The following is a 17,380-nucleotide window of genomic DNA, read 5'->3' as shown; positions in this document are numbered from 1 at the left end:
AATCAAATGTAATTTGTATTTAAATACTTTGAGAGATTGTATTTTGTATTTCAAATACTTAAATATTTATTTAAATAGGCCTATGTCATTTTATTTTCACATACAATAACTTTCATGATCATTTTGACAGAGGTGCATCAATCAAAACTAACTTTAGCTGGAAAATAACATTATTCAAGAACCGCTACAAAGCCTATATAGCGCTATAAACAATCCCTGTTACGTTAAATTATATGTTTATCTCTGTAAAGCTGCTTTGAAAAAGTCTACATTGTTAAAAGCGCTATATAAATGAAGATGACTTGACTTGTGGCGGGACAGAGTGCAGAAGACGGATGTTTGCCCAGGACAACCGCCTCCCTCTGGGTCCTACGCCACTGAATCCGACGGAGTGCAAGAACGACAGTCAAGAGCAACGCAGGATCGCCCCGCAGCCGCAGTAGCATACTAACTTGGCCTGATACTTGCTGACCGTTGTCCCGCACAGGATCATCCGCCCACCAAGAAAGCTGTGGTGCACCAACCAGGAAACGTTCGAATGCTCTACAACAGCTGCCAACTCCTGCTGGCGAGTTGACATCTACTATTTGACCCATAGTTGGGAGGCAGAGAAGGGTACTGTCACTTGCCCATGGTGAGCCCCTATAACTCGTGGTAGGGCGGGGTCGTCTTACTCTCCCGTACAGGTCCTTTAGACCGCTAAAAGCTACTGCTAAATACACCTGCTGTATCTGGAAAAAAATAAAGCACTGATTATTTTATTTGTAAATTAAGTTGTGTAATGTGTATCTTTGTTCTTATTTTTTAATAAGAAAGAAAATAATTACAAAGATTTTTTTCTTCGCCACTTTGGCCTAAATGTCAGCCATTCTTTTTTATTTCATATTTTGTTTCCTAAGGCTTTGTTCTTAAAATAGGGACATTAGTTTGGCTGTAATGCTCAGTCACTTGCAAAATAGTAAAACCAACTTGAAAAAGAATCGTGATAAAAAATCGTGAATCGTAATTTTTGCCATATCACCCACCCCTAGGCTATTGTTAAAAGATATATGTTGTTCCACGGTGAGTCATTTTTCCCTGTTGCACCTACATACAGTTTGAGGGTTCCCCCACCTGCCAAATCCCAGTTTAACCACTGCATGCACTCAAAGAAAAGAGGAGAGGGGAAGACACTTCCAGCCAGAATGACAGTGAGGATGAGGCCAATGACAGTCATTTGGTTCTCAGGTATTTTGGGGAACAGCCTTTGCCAACAAGTACAAATCCTTTGCAGTGGTGGAAATCAAATGAGGCGAGGTTTCCTTCTCTGGCTTGTCTTGCAAAGTCTCACATAAGTGTGCCTGCCACGTCAACACCTTCTGAACGTTTCTTCTCCTCAGCTGGAAACATTGTCTCTAAGAAAAGAGCCAGAAAATGTGGAAATGCTGACATTCTTGTACGATAACACTGAACTTTGATTTCAATGATTTGGAGTGGAACATGAGATGGACTTGCACTTTAAATATGTTGCACTTTACTCTTGGTTTAAAAAATGAGTTTCAATACTGAAGCCCTCTGTTTATTTATTTTTTTCATCATACTGGAGATGTCTGTTTAAATCTGTTGTTTATACACTTACACAGAGCACTTACATTTTAATACTTATTCCAATGGACATTGCATTAGTTTAATGTGAAAACCCACAGATTTCTTTTCCTTTAGAGTTTAACTCACAGTTGTAATGAACAGAACCCCAGAACATGTGGATATATTGACATTCAGAACATGCTGACTTTCTTAGACTTTTGTTATTATTATAAAAAAAAAAATTGTTTTAAATGTTTTACTTTTGTACATTTTTACTCTTTTAGTTTTACATTTAGTCAAGGGCTTGTTTACATTTATACTTTTTTTTATGGTACACTACTGAATGCCAAAGTTGCAAGTTAAATAAAATGTAAAAATATAAAATCATTATGACAACAGAAATCACCCAAATGTCCCTGATCAGAAGTTTATAAAGTGTACGACGGGGCTTGAACAAAAATGAGCTGCAGTTGCAGTTCTGCGTTGCCAGAAAGAAGCTTTTACTGCCACAAAAACACCGTGACACGCGTCACAGCTTCTGGCACACTGGAATCTGGAGCGAGGAGTGAAGTGTTCAGGTCACAGTTAATAACGGTTAAATTAAATGTAGGCTAATTACTGTAGGCCAATTACTAATCTCAGATTCATCTTACCAGTTCAAATTTATACATAGAAAATGAATAAATACAAAGCCTTATTTGTTCGGTGAGTAATGTAGATGTAGCACATGTTACTGAAAGAACAATTGTAAAATCTTCTTGAACTACAAAATAAATTTAACACGTATTTTCAAATGTAGACCTTTTATTGATGTTAATAAGTCATGGAAGCCGGCGCACTCTAATGCCTGTGTATTGTCCATTAGCGTCTGGATACTTGTCCCTAATGCGCCACACAACACAGCTTGCTATGACCACTCTATTGCCCTCCCCTAAACGGCCATGTTGCCAGAGCACGAAATTCCTATAAGCTGCATGTCTGTAAGAGCGCTGCTCTTCGCCTGGTTCCTGGACGTCATCCATCATTCCACGCAGCACGAGCTAGACGCAGAACTCCCTCGTCCAGGATGTAGAAGTCCATGTGTGGCAGTTTACTAATGCAGCGGTCTGGAGGCTGACCACAGCAGAGTCTCTCAATATCTGTAGGCATGTCTCTACAGTTTGAACACACACACCAATGCATATGTCCAGCTACAGGAGGTGTTTGAGGATTGTCCTGCAGTGCAAGGAGATCAAAAAGAAGTCCAGGCAATCTGTCTAGCACTAATTGGAGCAGTGCATCTCTTTGGTCTGCTTCAAGTGATTGTAGTCTGGCCTAAGATGCATAGAACAAAATTGTCAACATAGTAGTCTTATAAATTACAGTATAAACAATAGATAAATAGTGTACCCATACCTGCATGTCAGCTCTCCTCCTCTGTTGAAGATCCTCGAGCCTTTCATAATCAGCTGTCTGAGTAGAAGGTCTGCTGCTTCTTCCTCGTCCACGGCCCCCAGAGCTCGCTCTTCCCCTCCCCCTGGCTCTCCCCCCGGCTCTCCCTCGTCGTCCTCCGCGTCCTCCTCGTTCTCTCCCAGTTTCGGGAGGGGACTCTGAAGATTCTTCTAACGGCGAAGAAAATGATGACTGAAAATAAAAACACAAACTTCGGCATAAAAGTGTATATAAAATGTAATATTTACTGGGAAGTCGGGAAATCGTGTAACAAAACCGATATAAGTCACAACATACTGCCGTTATTTGTAGGCTTCGGTTTGTTTGTCCATTTACACATTCATATATGTATGTATGTGTAAAAGGACAAACAAACTGAAGCCAATAAAAAAACGGCAGTATGTTCTAACTTTTATCAGTTTTGTTACACGATTTCATCTCCAAACCTAATCAAACACACCTGTCTTTAATTTTCAAGCGATCCTGAAGACGTTAATTGGTTGCTTCAGGTGTGTTTGGTTAGGGTTGGAGATGAACGGTGCAGGACAGACGATCGGCATGAGTAGGATTGGGCACCCCTGGTCTATGCGACTTACTTGATCAGACATTGTTTTCTGTTCACTTTTGTGTAATTTATTTATCTTATATCTATATTATTATTTTCTTCAATAGTGAGTCGATTATCTCTCTTCAACCAACAGGTCAACTACAGTCTGCACACACAATCTAAAGACACGGTAGGCTTACCGGCTGACTGTTTGTTGACTTTCACAATTGAAAGAAACTATTCTTCACCACTGAATTGATCTGTCTATCATATTTTAATTCTGTGTCAAAGATAAAACCCAGATTCTTAACATATGTCTTCAAATTGGATGACAGAGGACCTAGATTTTCAGCTATATTATTTGCACAGCTATTTGGGCCAAATATAATAATATCCGTTTTGTCCTTATTTAACTGGAGAAAGTTATTATTCAGCCAGGATTTTACATCTTTTAGACACTCAAAAAGTGAATTAACGGATTTATCATCTCCAGGCTTTATGGGCAGATACATCTGGGTGTCATCAGCATAAAAATTATACAAAATGCTATATTTCTTAAAATGGAACCAAGAGGAAGCATATACAATGAAAATAGCACTGGTCCCAGAATGGAACCTTGAGGGACCCCACATGTGATTGATGAGGAACAGTTTCCAATTTTAACAGAGAAGGTTCTATTTTGAAGATAAGAGGCAAACCAGCTTAGAGCAGTTCCTTGGATTCCTACATACTGTCTTAAACATTCAACCAAGATTAAATTATCAACTGTATCAAAAGCTGAGCTAAGATCTAGCAAAACCAAAGCAACATTGCTACTAGAGTCAGTCTTTACTAAAATGTCATTAACTACCCTAAGTAGAGTTGATTCTGTGCTTTGACCTGATCTAAAACCAGATTGAAATTGATCAAAAACATAATTTTTGTTAAAAGTGATGTAAGCTGACTAAAAAATATTTTTTCTAATATTTTGGATAAAATGGTAGCTTAGATATTGGTCGAAAATTATTTGGATCTGTAGGATCTAGGGCAGGCAAGAAGAGGCTGGACAACTGCATCCTTAAGACTTGAAGGAACACACCCACAGGTCAGACTGCAATTTATAATAGAGAGAATATTTGGTCCAACCTTATCTACGAGCTTGACGAACAGCTTGGGGGGAAGCACATCATTAGACGAGGAAGTAGGGTTTAAATGTGCAACAACATCTCTAATAAATGAGAGAGAAATTGGCTCAAATTGAGATAACTTTTGAGACATAGGGATTAATATAGAAGTTATATCAGATTGAGATGGTGTAATCGACAGTCTTATATCCTTAATTTTTTTAATAAAAAACTTTAAGAACATGTCACAAGTTTTGATGATGGATCAGGGCCAGTGCTACATTCTGGTTTAATAATAGTATTTATAGTTTTAAATAGTACCTGTGGACTGTGAGCATTTTGTGCAATTTTCCCTGAAACATATTCTGCTCATGAAGTTTTCACCGCTTTTTCATATTTGCATAGATACTCTGTTAAAACCTCGTAAGATATCTGAAGCTTATCTTTTTGCCATTTCCGTTCTGCTCTCCTACACTCCCGTCTATGTAACCGAGTATTTTCATTTAACCATGGCAGGGTTTTTGTCTTATATCTCCTTAATTTGTATGGGGCAACATGGTCAAGAATATCAGTACAAGCATCATTGAACAGATTTATCAATTCTTCTGGATCCACTGAAACAGATGAAGATTCAACAGTGTCAATTAATGAATGAGTTAAAAATGCTGATGAAAAATCACTGACTGTATTAGATGTAATCGCACAAGAGTAATAAGCATCAGGCTGTTTTTCTGGGAGACCACATTAGAGGGTAATATTAAAAACAATAGGCTTATGGTCAGAAAAATAATGATCTATGATCTGTATGTTACACACAGAAATACCCATACAAAGGACCAAATCAAGTGTGTGACCATGCTTATGAGTAGGGCCAGTTACACATTGTGAAAAGTTAAATGAATCAATAATGTTTAAAAACTCTATGACGGCTTCGATTAACAGCAAACATGAATGTTAAAATCACCAAGAAGTACAATATTGTCAAAAGAAGTTACAATCACAGATAAAAAGTCTGAAAACTCCTGTATAAAGTCTGCATTATATCTGGGAGGTCTATATACAAGAACACATAATACAGGACTAGGCAGAGCAATTAAACATGACTGCACCTCAACTCTGGTAACTCTCAGCAGGGATTAATCGACATTTCCACTCATTTTTAAAAATAGACGCTATTCCTCCACCTCTCCCTATAGTTCTCGGGGTATTAAAAAAGTTGCAGTTCATAGGTAAAAGTTCGGAGGAGGGGCTTATATCCCCGTCTTTAAGCCATGTTTCAATAATAAATAAAAAGTCTAATTTTCGTGATACAAAGAAATCATTCAGAATGGAAGTTTTGTTTGTAACAGATCTAGCATTAACCAATGCTATGGTCGCTATAATATCAGAAGCATCGTGTTGAGTACTGGCCTTCACTGGTGTTGTGAACACGTATGTTATTGAACTGTATTCCTCTGCCGCATCTCCGCGACCTAGCCAAGACAATTCGTGACGTCGGCACACGCGAGGCAGGGCAGACATACTGTAGATAGGAGCTCCTTAACTCCAATCCGACATCCTCAAGATGGAATTTCTGGTTATTATTGCCGGGACCCAGACCACTTCTTGCTCGGACGCGCAGACCGGCTCTTTTCCCACGCTTCCTGCTGCTATGGTGTTTCCTTCTATGAAGCACAACCAAGCGCCACGTATTTGCCGGTATAACAGACGTGGATTGTGGAGTGGTATACCATTCTCCTCCAAAGTCCCGCATACTTTGTTCCATGACCGTTGTCCGAATGCTGAGCAAAGTTTAACGATCGTATACTATGCAAGAACAGTCAATAAATGTAATAAAATACATACATAGTAATAAAAGATAAACAAGAGCCGTTGAGCGGTCAGAGCGACGGCATGCCGACAGGTAACCAGGCGCCATCATCTCTGGAAAAAAAATGTAATGAAGAGAAAATAAAAGACTCTATAACATCTCACTGTTACTGATTTATCATGCAGCTCAAAGCATTATGGGTAGAATCTCTCCACAGTCTGTTCTCATTCATCAACACAGTTTCACTGATGATCCAACATAAAAACCAGAATAAACCCTAAACCCAGGATAGAGTGTGTGTGTGAATGAGGTCTGGACTGTGTGTATGAGGCTCATTATGTCAGAGACGCTGTAGAAGGACAGAGTTCCTGCACTGTGATCCACATACACTCCTGTTCTACTTCTGATGGGCTCTAAATCATCATCATCCACACACACTCCTGTTCTACTGCTGATGGGCTTTACAGGGAGTTTAGTCTCTATGTTATTGTGTATGAATGAGTAACCGGAGGAAGAGCAGAACAAACTCCAGGACTGATCATTATATCCAAACACACACTCATTACCCGATCCTTTCCTGCTGATGCTCTTATATGACACTGATATAAACACACATCTCCCACTCCACTCAATCTCCCAGTAACAGCGTCCACACACACTCTCTCTACACAACACCTGACACACATCATCAAATCTGTCTGGATGATCAGGATACGACTGAACCTCTGTGTCAGTGTTAGTAATCAATCTGTTCCTCTCAGACAGAAGGAGGAGTTTATTTACTGTGTTCAGATCCAGAGTGAACCGATGGAAATCTGATGGAGATAAAACATCAGAATCAAGAATTATGAATTATCTGTCTGATCTTTTAATGTATCTGAACTCTTCATGTTCAATATATCAGCAGTCAGTATCTCAGTACAGTTTAGCAGATAAATAATTATTTACATGATCAACTCTAAACCTGTTTTTACTCTAAAACTCTATAAAACTCTTCTGTCATGTTTTCATTCACCTTCTCTAGAAAGAACATGAACACACTCAGTGAGTTTTTCTGCTTGTTTTCTTAGTGACTTACATTGTAGGAAGTCGTTCCTTGTTCTGGGAACAATGTTGGTGAAATTGACTGTGGAAATAAACAGACATGAAGAGTGTGATTATCATGTCAATAGAAAATTATCACTGCACCCGTTCCTAAGACATTTCTAATATGATCTTCTACATGATATGAGATTATGGAGGATCATTTCTGAGAGCAGAATCTCCTGGACTTTACCTCTGTCAGAGATCTTCTTCAGCTTTTCTTTGCAGAAATCCTCCAGTTTGTCTTTCAGCTGAAGGACAGATTCTCTCACGCCATCAAAAGAGGAGAGAGAACTGAAGGGATTGTCATTTACGTCTGTAGATTCAGGGGGGCTGAGAGAGACTGGAAACTCTACAGAAAACAGAAATCAAAGTTCATCCCCTCCACACTTCATCAATAACCTGCAATACTGTCAGATTTGTGCGGCTCTTGTTGATCTTTAGTAACTCTCCTCAATCCTGCACTTTCACAGCATCAGCTTCATTCTTCTCATATTCATTACATCATGCTAGTGCAATACGTTCTAGCGTTTGACACTTACACTATATGTGAACTTCTAGGAAAACACTTTGATGATCAAACATTGGCAAAAACAATTGTAACAGATCAAGTGCATCAATGGCATCACATGACAGGTGTTATGAATGAATCCACTGGAGGCAAGCTGGTTGAGAACCCAAACGCAATCTTTAATTATAAACACTTAAACATAAAGGCATGCAACCGAAACAAGAACAACGACAGGAAAGCTGGACAAGAAACATTCAATACTTGACAAAGACACATGAGGGCTTAAAGGGATAGTTCACCCAAAAATGAAAATTCTGTCACTAATTATACACCCTCATGTTGTTCAACCCCGTAAGACTTTCGTTCATCTTCGGAACATGAATTAAGATATTTTTGATTAAATCTGAGAGCTGGATCACTCCTCCATAGGCTTCTAAGGGATTGAAACTTGTTCCCCGAAAAGTTATTAAAGGCATCGTTAAAATAGTCCAAGTGACTACAGTGGCTCAATCTTAAGTTTATCAAGTGACGAGAATACTTTTTGTGCACAAAAAAACAAAAATAACGACTTTATTTCTACTATTACTTTCCTTCTCTGTGGGCCTCGAGTCAGTTCACTAGTGTAATAGCGTACTTCTGTTGTTGTACGTCACACGCATCACACACATGACCAGCGTCGGCCAATAGTGAGCCTATGTGTGACGTAGCACTACGCAGTCACACTACGTTAACTGACTAGAGGTCAGAGACTAATTAAAAAGCAAGGAACACCTGTGAACAATGATCAGACGATTAACAAATGACAAGACACATGGCAGGATTACATGACAATCAAGGAATTGTAGAACAAGGAACAAGTCACAAAACAGCAGGGTTGAGTAGATTTGATCAGGAAAAACAGATCAAATTATTTATAACTTTTGAGCAGTTGGTGGCTCTTAAATTCACAAGGGCATGATCCCAAGGTCAGGTTTTGTGGTTTAAATACACTGAAGCATCGCTAATATACAGCCTTACTTCCTGTTTGATTCACTGTCAAATTCATGAATATGTTAATGAAAATTATTATAAAAGGTTTTCAACTTGAAGATTATCTGATTTTGGTAAACATTACTCAATTTTTTGTAAGTAAAAGATTGTAAAACTGTACAAAAGGTCATGGTCATGTTGAATTCAACTCGTAGTTGTAGTTGTATAGTGTTCTGTTTAAGTGTTGTGTCTGCTGAGTAGGCGGAATTTATTTGGAAGTCTCGCGAGTTCGGTGAAGTGAGGCGAGATCAGATATGAGGCAACAGAGAAAAGAAAGAAGAAAATGTAGTACATGTTATATCGTGAATCAGTCAATGTGGTGAGGGGGATTAAGATTACAAAGCTATCGATCGACAATATAGCACTTAGGTGGTGACCAGTTTGGATTTCAGATGTGATGGGCGGTCGAAGTTGTGTGATCATTTACAGAGGTCGTTGGTATTATCTGGCGAATATCATCGTGTGCGTCATTGCAGATTGTAAGTGTTTATCTGACATTGTCTAATCTAATTACCATTGTCTGATATTCTGTTGAATGCATCGATAAGATATTTTCCTCAGTTATAAGAGCATTGCTGATATATGATGTCATCCTTATATATTTGCGATGTCTTGCGTTCAGTCACGTGAAGTGATAATAACACAGTTTTGTTGTACAAATTGTCACAGAAAACTAATTGGGCATGTTTGTTTATTGTAGAACAGCACATTTACACAACGACATACAAGTTATCCACGATTATCCAGCTGGACCCTATCACACAAACCTATCGCACACTGAGCCTTGCAGCGCGTGAAGCAACAGGCCTCACGGTTGGAGTTTCATCACGTTAACTCTATCCGGACCAGACCGGGATCCTTGCCGAAACGTAACTGCCTGTTCGACTTTCACTGGGATTGCACCGCATCGGATGATCAACGTCTGAGGACATCTGTACCCTTCTGCCATCGAGTGAACTTCCTCTGAAATACTTGGGAATTCTTAAGACTCAGTACCTTTATCAACATCATTTTCATTGCCTTCGTATTATTTTGAATCAATACACATTGGGTTTATTGTTTGGTTATTTTTACGTAGGCCTATGCTGTTTTATTATGACATATTTACAGTTTGTTGATATTGTGAGAAATTATTAATTCCTTCATTTAACTAACTAATACATTGAGTGAATTGGATTCATGACTCTGGCTTCTTTACTCCTCTCTTTGTTACTGGACATTAATTGGGAAGTAATCCTCTAAAGGTGATTTAGAACCGTAATAGCAATCAGTGCATACTACAGCATTCAATACAAAAACGATAAGTAAAGAGATGATGGGAAATCTAGCTGGGTGAAACTGGCACCATCAAGTTCATTGATTTCACATTTTTGTAAAACAAAGTTTAAATATGAGTGAAGTTTTCAGCTGTTGTTTGGAATCCAATATATCTTTTAGAAAAATGTTTCCTAATAGATTAGATTTCCAGAGCTGAATTTCATTTGTAAATGCATCTCTTTCAAAAGAAGATGATCAGAAAAGAGTCTGACTGATGATTGTATAATAACCGAACACACAGATCAACACTTCAGTCAACGGCTCATTCTGCTTTCATGAAATGTCTCTTGCTCAAGTTCACTATGATCCTTGTTCTTCTAGATCTCTGTTACCTGCAGGAAATGGATGTGATCCTGTGTGTGTGAAAGCTGCTCCAGCTCAGCGTCTCTCCTCCTCAGATCATTGATCTCCTGCTCCAGTCGCTCCAGTCGTTCTTCAGCTCGACTCACTGCAGTCTTTTCCTGATCTCTGATCCGCTGTGTCGCCTCAGAGCGGCTTCTCTCAATGGAGCGGATGAACTTAGTGAAGATCCTCTCACTGTCCTCCACTGCTGTCTGTGCAGAGCGCTGTTACACACACATCACAATAACACAGTTTCTTCAGTGAGTCCTGACTGAGACGTCTCAAACTTCTCTTCTTCTCCAAACTCACCTTATGAGACGCCACAGCCTCTCTCAGCTGCTGAAGATCTTTCTCTCTCTGCTGGATCCTCTGCTGGAACGACCTCTGCGTCTCCTTCAGCTGGTGCTAAAGGACAAACCAATGACAGGAGAAACATCACAGAAATCATCAGGTAAACAGATATGAATCCAATATCAGTATCTAACTATAACTATGTATTTAGCTCAATAAAACATGCAAGAAATGATAGTGCTGATAATTTTCCTTGGATACGAGCGAGAGCCCAGAGTGTAAATGCACATAGCGAGTGCATATAAATAGCAATCTCCTCAAAAGATTCCGTTTTGCAATGGCAGAAAGCCACTTTCATGCGACGCACATACAGTAAACCCAAGTGTCGTTTAGTCTGCTCTGCTGTGCGTAATAGCACCAAATTAATAAAACGAAAATATATAGATTGTGTTCTGTTCTCTTTCAAACATTTGCTCGGTATCTCACTATGGGAACTCCCTCTGGTGTGACAGATCCTGGAAGCACCAATAACAACATGTCTGTGAGTTTACAGACCAATCACGACAGTGATGCGGGAGTCCCGCCTCTATAGTATACAGTATACTGCTGACGGTGGTCTCTACCTTCATTCACGATATCTTCCCTGTGAAGATCAAATCGAGGCTATCCTTCAGCAGGGCCCGTTTCTGAAATAGTTGTTTAACTGTTCTGAGACGAGCCGTCAAGGTATGTCACTGAACGCAGCTGTTTTGGTAGCGGGACTTTCACTTTAACTGTGATTTATTTGCTTGGGGTATACTAAGAGAATTAACATGTTACAGCAAATTCTCTTAGATAGTCCTTCCGAAGTGGTGAGCTTATATATTATCTTTATGATGGCGACTGCTCGTTCTGCAAGCGGCGGACCGAAAACAGAAACTTTGCATCCTTGCGTGAGGGTCAATGATCTCCGGCAAGGATCCTCACCCTTTGTGCATCGCATGCCTGGGGGTGAGACACATCAAGAATGCTAGAGAGAAGAGTGTGGGTCATGGCTGAGATCCTCCGGCTGTGATTGAAGCTTCTTCTTGGGGGGGGATTCTCTGAGAAATGCTCGAGATCCTCCAGCCGTGATTAAAGCATATTCTAAGGCATTGTCTGAAGTCTGTCGGTTACTATTGCTGCGCATCAAGTTAGTTAGCGGAACAAGTTAGGGATTGCGAACTCGACGGCAGTTGTCAACTTTAGACGCAGAGCTAGAGTAACTCGAGGCCAGTTGTCAACTGTAGATGCAGAGCTAGAGCATAAAGATATTATTGGGTGTCGATTGTAGACGCCCCAGATATATTTATTAAGTGTCAACTGTAGACGCTTGGCTGTCGATTGGAGATGCCACAGGTATTGAGGTTCCGGGTAGGAAAATTCTACCACACGCTCATCTGTTGGAGGAGGAAGGAGAGGAGAATGACAGCAACACGATCCTCCTGCCGAATCCCTCCCGACCAGGCAGCATGTTAAACGATGGGTCCTCCTCCCAAGCGTTTAGGCGGAGCTCAACCTACTGAAAATATGCCTGAGGGTAGCAGGAAAACTCTCCATAGACTGGCCGTCGCAGCAGACAGGCCAAGGAACAGAGAGAGATCTCTATGACGGCAAGAGACTGCCATCACTTGCCCCACCCATTAAACAGGTCATTCTCTTAAAGAGAGCAGCTCTTTTCTCCCCCTTCCGCCAAGAGAAGGTGTTGGACACGGGAATGGCTTACAGAAAAAAGTTCTCTGATGATCAGTTCTGCCGTGCAAAGGCAAAAGACAGTAACTTTATTTTTGGTCGAAAATAAGTTATTGATATTTTTGGCACATTCAAGACCTCCTTCATCATGTGAATAAGTATATTGAGTCAATTCCGTTGTTTTTTCGAGAAAATAATGGGTTGTCTTAACAGTAACTTCCAAAAGCCCATGAGAAAGAACACCGTAACACCTGTTACCGCTCTTTGGCTTTGTTTTGGAATGCTCATATTGAGTTACGGTACTCTGCCTTTGTTTAGACGCACGTCAATATGAAGTTACTGTGCCGGCGTTTTATCAAATAGTGCTACCTATCAGATTGTACAGTATTCTGTCTTTGTTTTACTGTCCATTAAAATTGAAATCGATGTAGCCTGTGTACTTTGTACATCTGCCATCAGTCTCTGTAACTTCTGATGTCCTTCTGAACGCAGTCAGAACATTTAGTATGGTCTGAACTCGCTCCATCGACAAACGTGCGATATCGATCGCGAAGGATATATGGAGAGTTGACAGAAATATGTTACTCATGCCGTAGCAGGTGAATACAACAAAGAACTAACGCACCGCCTCACCCAGTTCTGGTACCGGACCTGGTTAAAACACTCATGCATCTAGCTGGCAGAGTGCCAAAACTGTGCCGGCGCCTTTAGCACCGCCCTGAACACGGTCGAGCTGATGCGGGTATAATATATCACAGGGAGTGATAATAATGAAGCAACAAGGGTATATTGTGCATACAACATAATGAAGCAAGAAGTGTACTGGTGCATTCAACATCAGACCAGCTGTTTGCATACAACATCAGACCAGCTGTTACAAGCGAGTTATACAGCGTCCGGAATAGGCAACCTGCTCTGCCCTGGACGCCTGCACAGCCTACTCTGCTCTGCCCTGGCCGTCTGTATCATCTGCTCCGCCCTGGTCCCTCCTGCTTTCAGTCTGCCCTTCACCTGCTCTTCGTCCTCCTCCTGAGTCCCCTCCCTCTACAGTTGGTATATCTATGGCCTAAGGACGCGCCGACCAGGAGGGGGGAGTACTGTCACAGTTGTGTTTCTGTCTGAGTCTTTTCACTAGTCACATGTCTTACTTTGTTTTGTTTTTCCACCACTCATCTGTTTCCATGGTGACTGTCATTCAGTTCATCTGCCTCACCTGTGTTTAGTTAATAATCATCATCATCTGTTTCACCTGTGTTCTTTTAATCAATGTACATCTGTGTTTGTATTTAGTTCCCTTCTGTTCAGTCAGTCTTTGTCTGTTCTCCGTTGCATTTAGTGTGTGTAACCTTCTGTGTGTACCGGTTTAAGTGAAATTATTGTAAGTAAACACTTTGCATTGGAACTTTGGACTCATCTTCTTCTGTCTGCACCACACCTTGAATGTACCATGCACTAGTGCATGGTAGCGCGTGATTATTTTGCCATGTGATTCAATCATATTTATGCACTTAGCAAGGCACTGCCTGTAAGTAAAATTTATTGATATACTATTTTGTATCTTTATGAAGAATTTCAGGTAGAAATAATAATTTTCATTGAACAAAAATAGTGAAAGTTCTTGTTCATATTATAATATATTTGTACTTGTTAAGCATTTAACTCGCAGTATATGTTTATTGTGTACACATTTTGCATGTTTATCTCGTTTGGTAATTGTCATGTTATACTTTTTCATGTTATACTTTATTTATATTTAATAATCTGAATGACGACTTCCTGGTGTCCAGACTTCTTCCCAGCAAGATAAACACTTCTACTCAAAAACAAGGCCGGTACAAAGTTCATACCTGTTTCTCTGTCCTCTGCGCTGCAGCTGATACAGTATTGTGGTTCTTATGTTCATCCATCACACACAGCACACATATACACTTCTGATCAGTGCGGCAGAAAACCTCGAGGATCTTGTCGTGTTTCTGGCAGATCATCTCCTGCAGTCGTCCAGTGGCATCAGTCAGATTGTGTCTCTTTTTTTTAAAGAAACTCTCATGTTGTTCAAGGTGATTCTGACAGTAAGAGTTCAGACACACCAGACAGGACTTGACGGCTTTGTGTTTTCTTCTCGTACAGACGTCACACTGCACATCTCCAGCTCCAGCGTAACAGTCAGCAGGAAGTTTACGCTTCTTCAGTTTCTCCACCACTTCAGCCAGAATGGTGTTTTTAGCTAAAGCAGGTCTTGGACTGAAGGTCTGTCTGCACTGAGGGCAACTGTAGACTCTCTTCTGATCCTCCTGATCCCAGCAGTCTGTAATACAGATCTTACAGTAACTGTGTCCACAAGGAATGGTCACTGGATCCTTCAGGAGATCCAGACACACTGAACACTGGAACACATCCTGAGAAATTCTGGCTTCTGCCATTTTACTGCATAAATACAGAGACACAAACACACAACAGCTCAACTATAGTTTAGTTTCTGTTTCACTGAATTGAAACTGTTTCTTGTTTCCTGGGTCTGTGTTTAAGTAACGTGTGCAAAACAGGTTTCTCTTACTCTGAGCTCAGGCGATTCCTGTTTCCTTTTGTGTTAAAGACTAAATTGTGTTAAAGACATTCTACATGTTGTCACTTCTTCTTGAGTCTCTCCATCTTTGTCCGTCTCTGGTATGAACATAAAAGGCTAAAAGTTTTTGACATTTTCAGTGTGTGTGTGTGTGAGGTAATCGGAGCTTCTAACACAAGCTCTTTAAGCTCCGCCCTCTGTGCAGCAGCTCATTTGCATTTAAATGGACACAAAAACCTGTAAACCTGTAAACCATGGCCAGCAGCTATATCACCCTGTAGCCAAATCATGGGAGACCTCCTGGGAAAACCAGGTTGCTGCTGGAAGAGATGTTAGTGAGGCCAGGGGGAGTGCTATCCCTGTGGTCTGTGTGGGTCCTAACGCCCCAGTATAGTGACAGGAACACTATACTGTCAAAGAGCACCTGTCCTTCATATTAGACGTTAAGACCGAGGTTCCTGACTCTCTGTGGTCATAACAAAAATCAGAGGATGTCTTTAGAAAGAGTAAGGTTGTAACCCCGACATCCTGGCCCAATTTTCCCATTGGCTTAGGCTTCACCACTCTATCTCCTCTCCACCAGTAAGCTGTGTGGTGGGCGTTCTGGTGCAAAATGGCTGCCGTCACATCATCCAGGTGATGCTGCTAATTGGTGGTGGTTAAGGAGATTCCCCCCTCTGTCAGGGGCAAATAGAATCCAGGGGGCAAATAGAATCCAGTTGCAAGTGAAAATCAGTTTATTTACAACAGTTAGGTGAACAGAGTACAAAGTGTTGGTCAGAGATGAAGAGGCAACGCTGGAGAGTAATATGATAAGCCTTGAATTTACCTCAGAAGAAGAAAGCGATGCACAGCTTGATCCAGCAGAGGATTGAGTCATTTATTCTCTCTTACTTTAGTTAATGTGTTATTGTTACATAAACTTGTACACATTTTACTAGTTGAACTATGGTCAGACTAAAATGTGTATTAGACTGAAACATGTTGAAATATGAAATATATAGGCAGGTAGTCAACCTTTCATTGCAAAATGTCTAACTAAATCTAAATGTCGTACGACACAAGGATGTTTTTATGCTCAATAATTTAAAATACAATATGATTAGTAATATGAGTGTTTACACTCTATCGATGAATATTAGAATGTTTAGACCAGTGTTTACTGGGAAATACTGTGTTCATTATAATCTGTATATTCAAACGTAGATGTTTATAATGTGCTAAACAATAATGTTTCATATTGAGGAGTGGCAGTGTGATCAGAGCGGCTCGATCGCTTCAGTAAATGGTCTCTGCAAGCACTGTGAGTTTGAGTCACTTGAGTTGACAGTACAGGCATCATGTTCTGGCTGACACATTTGGGAAGGGTTGTTCGCAGATCATACTCTATGCCCAACAAATCTATACAATTGATGCAGATTGATACAAATCATAAGCTCATTTGGTATATACATATGCTCACCCTAATTAAGTTAAATACATATTATTAGCTGTGCCTTTTATTTACATTGTTTTTAACTTCATATTAATTTCTTTATAACAGCTAAAACATACATCCCTTTTCCATCAAAACAGAAATGCTGTCTATGCAGGGGTGTAGAAATGTACAGACGTAGTTTTCTCAGCTCTAAATATAAATGAGACCGCAAACTTCTCCACTAATCTTGACCATCGCAACATTTTGATAACTCAAGGGCACTCAGGCATGTGTTCAAGGTGGAGCTTTATACCAATTCAGCACATACACAAATGTCAAAGGTTAATGAGCACCCAGTAAGTGAGAGTATAGTGAATTGTAGGCTCTGTTTGAGACTGACTTTCATCACACCATGGACAGTGAGTCCACATTTCATGAAGACTCTCTGTTCAGATTATTAATGAACAAGCCTTTGCTTTATATACATATATATATATGTGTGTGTTTATATATTACTGATATATATAATTAGCTCAGTGAAAATTGGACTGAATTATTCTCTCCATAGGCTCTCCCATTTAAATACTTAATGTTGGCTAAACCAGTCTATAGTTAGTTTTACCGCTGAATAGATTTTATTAGTCAACATTAACCAGCAGC

General features: G+C 40.1%; 1 protein-coding gene and 1 pseudogene across 2 annotated transcripts in view; one reads left to right on the top strand and one right to left on the bottom strand.

Annotated features, from left to right (window-relative positions):
* The window catches only part of LOC143718303 (tripartite motif-containing protein 16-like), a 276,192-nt gene that overhangs the window by 216,052 nt on the left and 42,760 nt on the right, over positions 1–17,380 (top strand). The window lies entirely within an intron of this gene.
* LOC143718306 (E3 ubiquitin/ISG15 ligase TRIM25-like) lies at positions 1,811–15,502 on the bottom strand (annotated as a pseudogene). The gene is made up of 7 exons (XR_013196313.1): positions 14,588–15,502; positions 11,049–11,144; positions 10,730–10,963; positions 7,734–7,892; positions 7,536–7,583; positions 2,962–7,272; positions 1,811–2,880 (listed from the first exon to the last, which is right to left on the bottom strand). The product of XR_013196313.1 is annotated as an E3 ubiquitin/ISG15 ligase TRIM25-like (transcript).

The sequence above is a fragment of the Siphateles boraxobius genome, unplaced genomic scaffold, assembly GCF_051911475.1.
Source record: "Siphateles boraxobius isolate OS27281-9 unplaced genomic scaffold, OSU_SipBor_1 61, whole genome shotgun sequence".
NCBI lineage: Eukaryota > Metazoa > Chordata > Actinopteri > Cypriniformes > Leuciscidae > Siphateles > Siphateles boraxobius.
The sequence above is the reverse complement of the archived record's forward strand: the minus strand, read 5'-3'. Positions and strand labels throughout refer to the sequence as shown.